Genomic DNA, 12,005 nt, shown 5'->3' with positions numbered 1-12,005 from the left:
AAGTGTCACTGTGCAGCCAGCCAGCCACAGTGGGAAAATTTGACCTGAGCATGTGGCCTCCAACACCTGGGACTTGGAGGCGTGAAGATCAGAAGTTCAAGATTATCCTCTGGTATGCATCAATTTTGGGAACAACCTGGGCTACACGAGACCCTATCTCAACAAACAAATAATACAAGCACAGTATAATTTATTGGGGGGTTTAGAAAACTTATTTTCTTCTTCTATTAATTAAATTTGTTTCCTGGCATTCTCATACATGTATACAAGGCATTCTGATTGCTTTTGTCTCTCTAATGTCTATCCCTCCCGCCACTGACAACTCCCTCTCCTTCCTCCACATCCACATCTGTTTCTTCTGTGACTAGTTTAACCAGGGTTGTTTCTGTGAGGTGTTCAGAACTATCTACTGAAGCCTGGTAGAGTCACCAGTGGTGTGCAACTTAAAACAAAGACTCCCTGCTCCTGGACTCCTCCCGTAGTAGCTAATAGTTCTACAGGGCCACACGAACCCATCCCCAACCCATGTCTGACAGTCTGGGAACTGTGAGTTTCATCAACTTGATGCCATCTAAAGGAATAATCTAAAGAGGGATTGTCTAGACTAGGTTGGCCTGTAGGCATGTTGGCGGGTATTGTCTTAACTCTTAATAGGTGTGGGAAGCCCAGCCTATTGTGGGCCACACCATTTTCCAGGGTTGGGCCCGGACTGTGAAAGAGTGGAGGAACCTAATGGAGCAAAATTATGCGTGCATTTATTCTTTCTGCTCATGACTATGATATGGTATGACTAGCCTTCCTGACTTCCCTTCAGTGAGACTATCCCTGCAATTGAGTACACTAATTCATTTCTCCCTCTAAGCTGTTTTTCACAAGGGTATTTTGTCAATTGGAAAGTACAGTAGATAAAATTTTCAGTACTTCCTGTTTACATTCAATGCAAACCTTAAGCCTTTCCCCATCTCTCTGTCTGTGCCCCCACTCCCGAGTGTGCATTCATACGTGCATGTGTGTATGCGTGCATTCTTGCACGCATGTGTGTGTAGCTCCCTGTACAGATAGCTGTGGAGGCCAGGGACAGGCATCAAGTACCATCCTCTACGGCTCTCCACCTTTTATGAAGACGAAGTCTTTCACCGAGCTTCTTCCACTTCACCATTGGGCTAGATGGGAGCCCGAGACAGGAGAGTCCCCAGAAGCTCCAGGGCCAGCTAGCCTGGAGTACACAGACGCCAACACGAAACCCTGTCTCAAACCAGAAGGAAAGAAAACACACCCAGGTGCTCCTCTGACCTCCCCACACATGCCATGACATCATATGCCTACACTCACACACGAACATGCAAGTACACACACATGCACACATATCACACACACACAGTTAAAATAAATGTTAATCAATAGAAGAAATGGAAGATTACAATGATGCCACCAAACACAACACACAGCAGTTAAAACACACGCATTTGGTACTTTTTTTTTTTTTTTTGGTTTTTCGAGACAGGGTTTCTCTGTGGTTTTGGAGCCTGTCCTGGAACTAGCTCTTGTAGACCAGGCTGGTCTCGAACTCACAGAGATCCGCCTGCCTCTGCCTCCCGAGTGCTGGGATTAAAGGCGTGCGCCACCACCGCCCGGTGCGCATTTGGTACTTACACGTGAAGAATCGTAGAACGTAAGGCTGGCAGCAACAAAGAGAAAACACTAGAGAACATTTCCACACTTGTTGATCTTACTCATACTGGCTAACCCTGCAGGTGATCACCATGTCAAGTCTGTGGACATACAGTCAGAAAGAACTTGGGGCCACATGGGACCACTGATAAATCCTGAATTCACAATGGGGGTACGGGCTTCTAATGTTTTACTTCTCAAATATTAAAATTAGTAAGATCTGGGGGTGTCACTTAGCGGTAGGGAGCTTCAAAAAAGCCCTGGGTTCCACTCCAGTGCTACAAACAATAACTACAAATGAACGAGGGGATGGGCGGATGGATGGATGGATGGATGGATGGATGGATGGATGGATGGATGGATGAACGGACTACACTCACTCACTCTGGGGCATGAATGCCATACACATGCATTGCTGTTGTTCAGAAGATGGAAGGGATGAGCTCATGGGTGCACGGTAGAAGATGGACTGATGGATAGAAAGATGGACAGACGGATGGACGGATGGATGGAGGGAGGGAGGGAGGGAGGAATGGAACGAATTGTTCTTGCTCACTCTGGGGCAGGAATGACTGTACACATGCGTTGCTGATGTTCAGAAGATGGAAGGGTGGGGCTCATGGGTGGATGGTAGACGATGGACTGATGGATGGACGGACGGACGGATGGAAGGAATGAACTACACTCGCTCACTCTGGGGCATGAATGACTGTACACATGCGTTGCCTATGTTCAGAGGATGGATGGACATGTCCACACGGTCCTTCAGTCCTGGCTAGAGCTGCTAATGGAACATTTGAAAGAGTGGTTCAACAAACAGAAAGTGACGCCATGGCAGGAGGAATCCAGGAGGTAGGAGCACTATCTGGCAAGACCAGCAGGGAACAGGGAGGTCGGAGTCTACCCAGAATGGGACTCTGGAAGTCAGAAACAGCCACCTACGCTGTGGGTGAGGAAAGGACCCAGCCTTAGGACAATCAAGGGGAAGACCAGAGATTCCCTGAGTCATTGAGTTAAGCAAGAGCTGTAGGCGGGGGGTGACAAAGAGCAGGAGTATGCTGTAGGGCAGGCCTGGCCAGCAGCTGCCACACCCCTCTACACCTCAGAGAAACTGCAGGCCTGTGGGAGAGTGGCTGCACACGCAGAGGAATGGCAGAATGGCGGCACCACACCCCCCAGGCTGCCTAGAGGTAGTTTCCAGACACTGAAAAAAGACGGCCAGTACCCAGAGGCAGGAGGGACAAGCATGAGCCATTTTAAAGCAAAGGACATGGGGCTATGGGATGCTCTGAGGCCAGAACTAAAGGGACAAAGAAGGCAAAGGTACCCAGAGACCAGAATTAAACCAACAGCACCGCCCCCAGCCACATCTGGCTCCAGAAAGACCTCCTTCTGCAGGAGCAAGAGAAGAAACTAAGTCCCTCAGTATGCAAGGCAAAGGTGCAGCGGTAGAGAGAGAAGGAGATGGCCACATCCAGGGGACTTCATGAGGATGTCTGGGATCTGGTGAGGCCCCATTTCAGGGAAAGATGTCCCTTCACACTGTCCCACTAAACAACTCAGGGCAGACACCATCCTCAGCCTCTCCCAACATGCAGCGCCAGCAAAGCCACTTACAATGAATGACCACTGATGACTCAGTAGCTTCATGTCGGCCGGCCGTCAGCAGTCTGCAGCCCCAAACTAATTAGGAGACAGTTAACCCAGTCTGGCCTGGTGACGCATGCCTGCAATCTCAACTCTGGAAAGTGGAGGCAGGCCAGTCTCAGCTATATATTGAATTCAAGGCACCCTAGACTACAGGACACCCTGCCTCAACAACAAACAGAAGTATCAGCTCACCCTAGGGTGCAACGTAGTTCTGGCGTTTGGTGACCGAAGACCTGATTATGTATCTCTCTGACAAGAAAAAACAAAAGAGCCCAAACAGTTCACAATGGATATTAGTTATGTCTCATCTTCCGGTGACCAAATACCCGACAGAAGGCAAGTTGGGGAGGAAAGGCTGATTTCGCTCAGTCTGAGGTCTGCACTCCAGCATGGGAGCAGGCGCTTGAGGCCAGACTGCATTTGTAGTCAGGAAGCGGAGAGAAACGAAGGCTAGTGCTCGGCACCCCTCTGTTTGGTTCAGTCCTGGGCCCTATCTCATCAAATGGTGCAGCCCAGTCAGTGTGTCTCCCCACTTCAATTAACCTAATCCAGATCACCCGGGCATGCCTGAGTCCAGATCCTGTCAGGGTGACCAGCGACATAAACCATCACCTGCTGATGACTAAGAAAATAAGTTCTCTCATACGCTGCTACTTTGGTTCACATTGAGACAGGATCCTGCCGAGCAGCCCTGGCCAGCCTGGAACTTTCAGCAACCCTCCTGCCTCTGCTTCCCACTTTCTGGGATTACAGTCATGGACCATCATGCCCGGCTCCCTGGACACTGGAAAGACCTAGCTCATTGGGGGCAATCTTTCTGGAAGACGACATGACAATACCTATTGAAGCAGGACGTGTGAAGGGGCTTGGGAAGTAGTTCAATAGTGGGGCTCTTGCCTGTCCTGCTTACTATGACCAAGGCATTGGGTCTGATCCCTAGTACCATAAAAATGAACAAACAAAGCAAGTCAGTAAATGCCTTCTCATAGAATTTATCCTGGACATACCTTTGAATCAAGATAAACCCTACTCCATTCCTAGGCCAGATCTCAACAACCCTGACATTTGGGCTGGAGAATTCTGTTGTGGTTTTTGTAGGATGCTGTGAGGGTTATTTTAATGTGTCACCTTGACTAGGCCATTGGGTGCCTATGAGGGACTTCTGGAGGAGCTAGTGTTTAAACTGTGAGCGACTTGCATTATCTGTCCAGGCTGCTGCATTAAACACTGCAGATTGGGGAGGGGAGCGGCTTATAAATGAAATTGATTTCTCATAATTCTGGAGGCTGAAGTCCAAGACAGAAGACCTGGTGGGCAGGGCTCCTCAGAGACAGCAGCACCTACTATGTGCCCACACATGGCCCAGAAGGTGAGTAGGATCCCTCAAGTTCTTCTTAAGGGCACTGTTCCCATTCAGGAGGCTCCCCGCCCATGACCTGATCACTTCTCCAAAGTTCCTATCTCCTAATACCATCATCTGGGGTGGGGAGGGGTGGGGATCAGGATTTGAATGCATACCTACACTTAGGAGGTACAAACAGTTCACACTGTCACACCCCATAAAGCAGTAGAGGGCCTTCAGCTTGGGCTGCAGGCCCAAACAGAAACAAGGCCTGAACAGCGGTTAACACAGCCTCCTGAGCCTCCCTGTCCCGGGGCTCGAACTGAGCAGATTCCCTCCGAGCAGAGCTCACAGCCTTCGGACTGGACATGCCTTCAGCTGCAGCTGTGCTCCGACCTGTCAGCCCCCACAGCTGTACAACCCACTTCCTGACATGAAGACTCTGATTTCATATATGGAGAAAAGGGAACACATGTAGACGCAGACAGTGAGTGTCCCAGACGTTCACCCGTAGACGCCAGCAGCCACCTCCGGGCCAGTTGCGACAATTAAAATTGTATATACCTTTCCAGTGGAGAAGATTCAGTTCTCTGAGGTACATAGCAAAGAGCAGATGCACACCGGCCAGAGCAGGAGGTCAAGGAGCGATGATGGGAATGAGGGCTGGAAGAACAGAGGCCCTAAGAAGGCGTCAAGAGAAAGGCCTTTTTGGGGAGGGAGGAGCAAATGCAAAGGTTTTGGGGTCAGGGCAATGGCGCTGTCTGTGCTAAAACAACAGATAGAATGACGAAGAAAAAGTAGGTGACCTGATCTTTAAGAACAAAACTGACAATCACCATTTGATTTCAACTGTCACAAACCTTAGCAATCAAACAACATGGATTTGATATATAAGGTCAAATGGTTGTTTGGATTTTGCTGTTGTTCATTTGTTTCTGAGATGGGGTCCCAAGCTGACCTTAAGCTCAGTACGTAGTCAAGGATGACCTTGAACTTTGAGGTTACCAGTGTAATGCCACAGTCTGGTTTAATCTTTAGACTTATTTAATTTCATGTGTAAGAGTGTTTACCGGCCTGTATGGATGTACAGCGCCTGCACGTCTGGGCAGTGGAGGCCAGAAGAGGGCACTGGGTCCCTGGGACTGGAATTAGACAGTTGTGAGTCACCAGTTCCGGAGGGTGCTGGGAACTGAGCCTAGACTCTGCAAGAGCCACAGATGCTCATCACCACTGAGCCATCTTTCCAAGTCCCCCTTTTCCAATGTCCTGCTCTGGCCTTTGTGGGCACCTGCATGCATGCATGCACATGTAGATAAGCAAACAAATACACAAACATAAATAAATTTTCAGTGGAAGCTGAGCAAGTGGCACACACCTTTAATCTCAGTACTCAGGAGGCAGAGGCAGATGGATCTCTGTATGTTTGAGGACAGCCTGGTCTACACAGCAAGTACCAGACCAGTCAATGCTACATCATGAAATCTTGTTTTAAAAAGCCAAAAGTACATTGATCAGTGGTGGCACCCTTTAATCCCAGAACTCAGGAGGCAGAGGCAGGTGGGTCACTGTGAGTTCGAGGCCAGCCTGCTCTATAGAGTGAATTCCAGGACAGTCAGGTCTACACAGAGAAACCCTGTCTTGAAAAACAAAACAAAACAAAATAAATAAGGCAGAAAGAGATTGAAAAAGATATCCAGTGTCTTCCCCTGGCTTCCACGTTCATAAGCACATGACTGCATGTACACAGACACACACTCAAACACAGACATACGCACACATGCACACATGTACACACTTCCCCTGCATCAGCCCCTTGGTGCTGGGACAGCTTTGTCCTGTTACAGCCATCTCTTTCTCTGGCTTTTCTTCAGAGGGTGTAAAGCCAGCTAACAGCCTCTGCAGCTCCTCCTTCCTGGGAAACAAGCTCACTGCCTTTCTTTCTTAGGCTTCTGAAAACCCCCGCGGGGACAAACCAAAGTAGTTGGTGTGGTTGTCTAGCACCATTGGCCCTGTGTCAGACAACACTGCTCCACCATGTTGATCGGCTTTGAGCTGGAAGTATAAGGTGGCAGAGGAAACTACTGGTTGCAGAATCCCAACTCTAGCACTTCAAAGAGACACCCTCAATGGCCTAACTCCCTCCCACTAGGTCCTATATATTTTGTTTGAGACAAGGTTTCATGCAGCCAGACTAAACTAAAATTCACTATGTGGTTGAGGACGACCCTGAATTTCCTATTCTCTTGCCACCACCCCCAAGTGCTGAGATTACAGGTGTGCACCACCATGTCCAGTGACTTTGGGCTGGGGACTGAACCCAAAGCTCCATGCATGCTAGGCAAACGAGTCACATGTCTTGGTCCCTGGTCCCACCTTTTAAAGGCTACCAATAAAGGCTACCAAGTTTTTAACATGGGCTTCGAAATGACAAAGCTCAGACTCTTCAAGTGAGGCTTATTCCATCCCCATCTGCATCCCAAGGCATGCAAGGCCGACCTGGCCAGTCACAGTCCACTCTAGTCACAGTGAGACACAGAATGGCACAGAATGGCTATGCAACTTTAGGCCTGGACCCTCGTATCGCCATTACCTCTCAATTACTTGTCCTCTTTTTTTTTTTTTCTATTCCTTGTCTTTGAATTATCACGAAATTGAGAAAACTCAATCTCCAGCAGCAGCGGGTGTCCCTCACAAGGAGGATGCTTCTGTAATGGGCTGAGTCGTCAGGATTCTTCTTGCTGCTTCCTGTGACTTGGAACAGTCCACGTGCTGACACCTGCAGGACAGGGCCATCTGGAGGAAATGCTGGCCTGGGAGCCCCTTCCACATGGGCTGGAGAAAACCCCTGAGGAAGAGGCAGCATAGGTGTAAGCCATATGTCTAAAGCCAGAGGGTCAATGAGGACTGCCAAGCCTGTGGCTAGATCCCAGGTAACCTGGAGGCCTGAGGAGAGAATACGGCACTTATAACCCCATCCATGCCCCTTGGAGCCACAAGACAGCACTCATGAAATCTGGGTGGAAATGATGTCATCCCCGCTCCTGGGTGGAGAGACCCCCCATTAGCATCAGTCAGAGTCCTTCCTCCCTTGGTGACGACCCACCCCCTCGTGGCACTGACAAGCAGATAAGGAGTTGACAAAGCCCCTGGATTAAAGCAGCAGTTGCAGCAAGTTGTTTCATGGGTGGAAAGAAAGGAGCTTTCTGTTGGGGATATCATTTCCAGGTGTGACTTTTCTTTCCACTACATTTGTTTAATTCCGTGAAGCTGTGATTCTGTGCCTGTCTACTAATAAAGAGTTGAATGGCCAATAGTGAGGCAGGAGCAAGGATAGGTGGGGCTGGCAGGCAGAGTATAAATAGAAGGAGAAATGAAGAGGAGGAGGAAGAAAAACAAAGAGAGGTTGCTAAGGGTCAGCTACCCAGCCAGTCATGGAGTAAGAGTGAAAGTAAGATGTACAGAAACCGAGAAAGATAAAAGTCCACAGGCAAACGGTAGTCGGGATAATTACAGAAAAGCTGGCAAGCCTGGCAGTGGTGGCGCATGCCTTTAATCCCAGCACTCAGGAGGCAGAGGCAGGTGGATCTCTGTGAGTTTGAGGCCAGCCTGGTCTATAAGAGCTGGTTCTAGGACAGGCTCCAAAGCTACACAGAGAAATCCTGTCTTGAAAAACAGAAACAAAAGAAAGAAAAGCTGGCAAGAAACAAGCCAAACTAAGGCTGGGCATTCATAATTAAAAATAAGCTTCCATATGTGGTTTATTTGGAAGCTAGGTGGTGGACCCTTCAAAAAGACAAAAGAGTAAAGCATCAGACAATATTTTGGCATACCATTGTGGGGCTCGAATATCCATCTAGAGCCTGAAAAAGCTGGGAAAAAAAAGACATCTCCTTTAAGAGTTTGTGCCTGCTGGCAAGCCCTTGAAAAAACAGTACATTAAGTAGGAAGAAAAAAACGAGGTAAAAATGCCCGCCACCAGGCAAGCATTGGCATTCTAGAGTCTAGGAAGGCTGAATGCAGGTCCTGTACCTCCGACCTGGCTGCTGGCTTTGAACTTGGTTTTCAAGACCCAACCGGAGCGTGGGCACAGCCAGCTTCTAGAGTACCTGGAGGATCTAGGTGTAGCTTACCAATCTAAAGTTTGCTAGTGCTTATGGCCAAAGAAGGCTAATAGATATGCAATAAAAGAAGTCCAGATGGGAAAAAAAAGCACCAGGTTTCCAGTGTGTTCTACAATGTGCGTAAGCTTAACAAAGAAAGAAAATGGGTATAGACAGTCATAGAAAGAAATAAATATTTTAAAAATAGCCAGGTGGTGGTGGCACACATCTTTAATCCCAGCACTCGGAAGGCAGAGGCAGGCGGATCTCTGTGAGTTCAAGGCCAGCCAGGTCTACAGGAGCTAGTTCCAGGAAAGGCTCCAAAGCAACAACAACAACAACAATAATAATGTCCTTAAAGAGACAGTAATAGTGATATAAGAGAAAAAAAAGCCACGTAAAGATGGGAAACACACAGGGAGCCTGGATCCTTTATAATATTGTGTTGATTTTTTTCTTTTGATTGCTGAAAAGCAAAGGACAGCTGCTAAGAGACCTGGAATTGAAAGAGGGTTTGTGGAAATAAACCAGCCTAGATATTTTAAGAATATCTTAACTTTTAAAAAGTCAAAAAATGTATTTTTCAGATGGAAATCACCAATGCTTTAGAGAAGAGATTTTGCTTTTGCTTCCACAGGAAACAAGAGTCTGTGGATTCATTCCACGCTGATTTGGATCTGAAACTTGACAGGTGATATCTATCAACAAAGGTTATGACTGGTCTTCCCAGGACTTGGTCATTATCTCGAATTTTCTCTCTGGGTCCACAATCCCAAGAGAAAAGGTGGTGTAGGTGGTCTTTGGTTATTTTGTGGGTCATGGATATTTGTTACATTGAGGGGCATATAGGATAAAGACAACTATTAATCTCAGATATTTTTCATTGGCATGGATTTTGGTATAAGGGTACAAATTCAAAGTCAAATTTGTTACACTATATATACATATGTTTTTACTCCTGTTTAAAGGGCTTTTGTATATTGATACAAATTAAGGCAATTTTTGTTACAACATATTGCATGCATATTTTTGCTCCTTTAAAGTATTGTACCTATACAGTTCATTTAAAAAGTTAAGATAAAATTCTAGTTTTTGAAAACTATTATCATGAACTACTAGGATAATCAAGGACACAGGTCAGTAGTTAAGTTATCTATAGCAATCAAATCTGCAGATAAGCTAGGCGTGTTTTCCAGGTCACACAGAGATATAGTTTAGGTAGACAGATGGCCTTCAAAATACTTCAAAGATTCATATGGCATTTAAAATGTTAAAGTTTTTATGACAATGAGACACATCTGGCCCTGGCGACTACCAAGGCAGGAGCAAGGATAGGTAGGACGGGCAGGCAGAAGTATAAATAGGAGGAGAAACAAGGAAGAAGAAGCAAGAGAACAAGGAGAGAACGGCATCAGGAGTCAACTACCCAGCTACACAGCAAGCCACGGAGAAAGAAGAAAGGTATACAGAAATAGAGAAATAGAGGCAGAAAGTAGTCAGGATAATTTAAGTTTAGAAAAGCTGGCTAGAAACAAGCCAAGCAAAGGCTGGGCATTCATTCATAACTAAGAATAAGCCCCTGTGTGTGATTTATTTCAGAGCTGGGTGGTGGGCCCCTCAAAAAGTCAAAAGAGTAAAATATTACACAACAGTTGTCTGTCTTCTTGGATGATGTGATAGGCCAAGGGAGCCTGCAACAGCTCTCGAGGCCAGTTGCACCTGCCCATCCTCAGGACGGAGCTGTGTGGAGTGGAGAAGGAGAACTGAGGGACAGGCATGGAAGTGCCTGTCTGTGCACTCGCTAGGTTGAGATGGGGAACTGGAGTGCCAGGCTAGCCTCAAGTACCTAGCAAGATGCTGTCTAAAAACAAAAATAAAACCCCCAATCTGAGAAACACTGGAGTCGTGTGATATAAGCTTATCATCAATGTTACAAAATGTCTGAGGTAACTAAAATGGGTTTACTCTTTGTCCATAATTTTATCAGTTCTAGCTCATGTCTTGTCTCCTCTGCCTTCCAACCTGCAGCACGGTGAGATGTCATGATCAGAACATAGGATTGGGTAAAACCCTGCTCCCTCATCAGCCAGGGACCAAAGGTTAAGACAAAAGGACTGGTGTCACCACAATAACTATTGGGGACACATCAAATGACTCAGAATCCTCTCACGAGACCACAGTTCACAAAGGCTCCACACTTTGGAGACTTTGGGGGAACACACATCAAACCATAGCAGCCGTAACTGAACAAGCCCCTCTCGATGCCTAGGCCTTCCTTCCACAGCTCAGACTTGTCACAATGCATCATCAGAGAAGCCAGTTTTCAGTGGTCTAAACCAGAAGCACTATAACAGGAATAGAGGAAACCCAGGGTCTCCCCTTAATGTAAAGCCAGCACTGAGTCAAGCTGTGGAAACCAGTCAGCACCCCAAGTCAGAAAAAGACTGAGGAGGAAGCCGGATCCAGGGGCTCCTGAGAGAAATGACAATGACCTGGACTGTGAGAAGCAGTGGGCTGCAGCATGGGAGGAAAATGCCCACCCCGACACTCCTTCTCAAAGCCACTGCTGTGGAGGGTCCAATCTGAGGGCCAGGGAGGAGCATCAGCCTGCAGCTGGAGCTGGAGGAGACCTCCATCCTGTCTCCAGCTTCTCAGGCTCCAACTAGCAAGCTTTAGAATGCAGTAACAGGTCTTGAAACCCAATTGGTACAGTGTTTTCTGGGGTCATTTTAGACCTTGAGCATTTCATACAGACACACCACAGCATGCTTCCATGTCCATCAGCTAGCTAATAAGCAAATGGGTTTTTCTTTTGTGGTTATTATCACCAATGATGGTATAACCATCCATGTCTAAGTCTTTGAGTAGACTTTCTATTGATCCGGGGTAGAATTCTAAGGGTAAGCTAAGCATGGGTATGCACACCTACAATCTCATTATTCAGAATACAGAGGCAGGTGGATGACCATGAGTTCCAGGTCAGCCTGAGCTGTAAATAGAAGATTGTATCTCAAAAAAGAAAAAAGAAAGAAAGAAAAAGGCTGGGTGGTGGTACATGCCTTTAATTCCAGCACTCAGGAGGCAGAGGCAGGCAGATCTCTGTGAATTCAAGGCTAGCCTGGTATACTAGAGCTAGTTTCAGGACAGGTTCCAAAGCTACAGCAAAACCCTGTCTCAAAAACAAAACAAAGAAAGAAAGAAAGAAAGAAAGAAAGAAAGAAAGAAAGAAAGAAAGAAAGAAA

Source organism: Microtus ochrogaster, chromosome 16 (genome assembly GCF_000317375.1).
Source record: "Microtus ochrogaster isolate Prairie Vole_2 chromosome 16, MicOch1.0, whole genome shotgun sequence".
In the NCBI taxonomy this organism is placed as follows: domain Eukaryota; kingdom Metazoa; phylum Chordata; class Mammalia; order Rodentia; family Cricetidae; genus Microtus; species Microtus ochrogaster.
The sequence above is the reverse complement of the archived record's forward strand: the minus strand, read 5'-3'. Positions refer to the sequence as shown.